At 50.1% G+C, this 2,500-nt stretch overlaps 3 non-coding genes across 3 annotated transcripts; all 3 read right to left on the reverse strand.

The window, feature by feature from the left end:
- Positions 1-221: 221 nt before the first annotated feature.
- TRNAS-UGA (transfer RNA serine (anticodon UGA)) lies at positions 222-303 on the reverse strand. The gene has a single exon. It is a non-coding gene; the product is annotated as a tRNA-Ser (tRNA).
- Positions 304-666: 363 nt separating this feature from the next.
- TRNAS-AGA (transfer RNA serine (anticodon AGA)) lies at positions 667-748 on the reverse strand. Its single transcript has one exon. It is a non-coding gene; the product is annotated as a tRNA-Ser (tRNA).
- A 1,122-nt stretch (positions 749-1,870) lies between these two features.
- On the reverse strand, positions 1,871-1,952 carry TRNAS-CGA (transfer RNA serine (anticodon CGA)). The gene has a single exon. It is a non-coding gene; the product is annotated as a tRNA-Ser (tRNA).
- Between the last annotated feature and the right edge of the window lie 548 nt (positions 1,953-2,500).

Genomic DNA, 2,500 nt, shown 5'->3' on the forward strand with positions numbered 1-2,500 from the left:
TACAGACGGAGGCGATGCCAGGCGTCGATGGCTCTAGCGGCAACTAGTGTCAGGGTGGAAATATAATCGTGGCCCCCACCCCTAACAGTCAGAGAGTCCTGGATGGGAGTCTTCCCAATGTCTGCTTTATCGTCCATCCTATAATCAACATGCATGTTTACATCTTGTTTTGGGGACATTTCCGAGCAAATTGCAAAATTGCAGCTCAGTTCAAACCGAGACGTAGTCGGCAGGGTTCGAACCTGCGCGGGGAAACCCCATTGGATTTCAAGTCCATCGCCTTAACCACTCGGCCACGACTACCCATGAGAGTGAAACTCTCACTCGAAAGATTGTGCTGTGCTTACACAGAAGAGTCCTTAGTCTCTACCGCCTTGCCTCTAGATCTTGTCCTGTACTTTCCACCCTTCTCTCTCATCATGCACCGTTCTTTCTCCTCACAAGTTTCTTTTAAATGTACATATATGTTTGAAATTGCAAAACGAAACCCGTCAAAACGTACCAGTTTCTCTGCGTTGGCCTAAAGGATGAAGCCGCTTTTACTCCTAGGATCTTGCTTGAATAGCTCAAGTGCGCCGCAGCCTCCTTTAGTAATTGTATTATACTGCTATTTTAAGATTGTTTTCCACACCAGAAAAGAGTAAACAATAAAAGCGGGCGCTGCACCGTAGTCGGCAGGATTTGAACCTGCGCGGGGAAACCCCAATGGATTTCTAGTCCATCGCCTTAACCACTCGGCCACGACTACTCCTGAGCAAACCTGTTTCTACTATAAACTTAACACTTTAGCCACACACAATGTCTCCTCCGCCCCTTACTTTATGCCGCTCTGCACCGTTCCCTTTTGGCCCTCCCATGACCCTTGAAAATGCATTCAAAAGTCAGAATCTCTATGGTCTGGCCCAAGTTCCCTAAATGCCATATCCCCTCCCTGCCAAGCTCGGACTAAGTGCCAGGGACAGATCTGTGCTAATAAACCTAGCAAGCGGCCAGGCAGCAGAGCCTCACCTTCGCTAGGTTGCACTGGCTTCTGCCAGCTCCAAATTGAAACTGTTAACAGTGTCCTGTTTGGAAGCATGCCTGGGCAGGGGCTGTCTCTATGCAAATCGAGTTGCAGAGGCCTCCTGGGAGCCAATTTCGGCAGGCCATTTTGACAGGCTCCAGAGGAATAAATGACCGCACGAGTGGTCCGGTAGTTAGTCTAAGCCATATGGCAAAGATTTGGGTGGTGGGCCTTCTGGGCATGTGGCCCTAAGCCTCAGAGGACCGCAGAATGGGTCCCTTCTGCCCAAATAGAGAGGTCTTGGCCGATCGGGGCCGAGAGGACAGGGGCCTCACCACCCTCTGACGGTCCTCCTGGGCGCCCTTCCTCTGCTCTCTGCTGTTGTGGCAGAAAGCTGTGCCTTCAGTCCCCTAGCTTGCACAGGGCAGCAAAAGACTGTACTTTCACTGTGTCGCAGGTAGGGGGCCTCTCCTGAATGCATCTGCCAAGGAAGGTCTAGAAGTGACACGAGAACCCTTGTGCTGACACACAAAAAAGGCTCGGCAGATAGCTTGCGTGCCAGTTGCTCCATCCTCTGTATCCACATGGACCCCTCCCAATATCTGCTGTAAAGATGCAGGCAAGGAAAAGCGCAGGATGGGCTTCTTACAGACGGAGGCGATGCCAGGCGTCGATGGCTCTAGCGGCAACTAGTGTCAGGGTGGAAATATAATCGTGGCCCCCACCCCTAACAGTCAGAGAGTCCTGGATGGGAGTCTTCCCAATGTCTGCTTTATCGTCCATCCTATAATCAACATGCATGTTTACATCTTGTTTTGGGGACATTTCCGAGCAAATTGCAAAATTGCAGCTCAGTTCAAACCGAGGCGTAGTCGGCAGGGTTCGAACCTGCGCGGGGAGACCCCAATGGATTTCGAGTCCATCGCCTTAACCACTCGGCCACGACTACCCATGAGAGTGAAACTCTCACTCGAAAGATCGTGCTGTGCTTACACAGAAGAGTCCTTAGTCTCTACCGCCTTGCCTCTAGATCTTGTCCTGTACTTTCCACCCTTCTCTCTCATCATGCACCGTTCTTTCTCCTCACAAGTTTCTTTTAAATGTACATATATGTTTGAAATTGCAAAACGAAACCCGTCAAAACGTACCAGTTTCTCTGCGTTGGCCTAAAGGATGAAGCCGCTTTTACTCCTAGGATCTTGCTTGAATAGCTCAAGTGCGCCGCAGCCTCCTTTAGTAATTGTATTATACTGCTATTTTAAGATTGTTTTCCACACCAGAAAAGAGTAAACAATAAAAGCGGGCGCTGCACCGTAGTCGGCAGGATTTGAACCTGCGCAGGGAAACCCCAATGGATTTCTAGTCCATCGCCTTAACCACTCGGCCACGACTACTCCTGAGCAAACCTGTTTCTACTATAAACTTAACACTTTAGCCACACACAATGTCTCCTCCGCCCCTTACTTTATGCCGCTCTGCACCGTTCCCTTTTGGCCC

The sequence above is a fragment of the Ambystoma mexicanum genome, chromosome 3q (genome assembly GCF_040938575.1).
Source record: "Ambystoma mexicanum isolate Mex_15411 chromosome 3q, UKY_AmexF1_1, whole genome shotgun sequence".
In the NCBI taxonomy this organism is placed as follows: Eukaryota; Metazoa; Chordata; class Amphibia; order Caudata; family Ambystomatidae; genus Ambystoma; species Ambystoma mexicanum.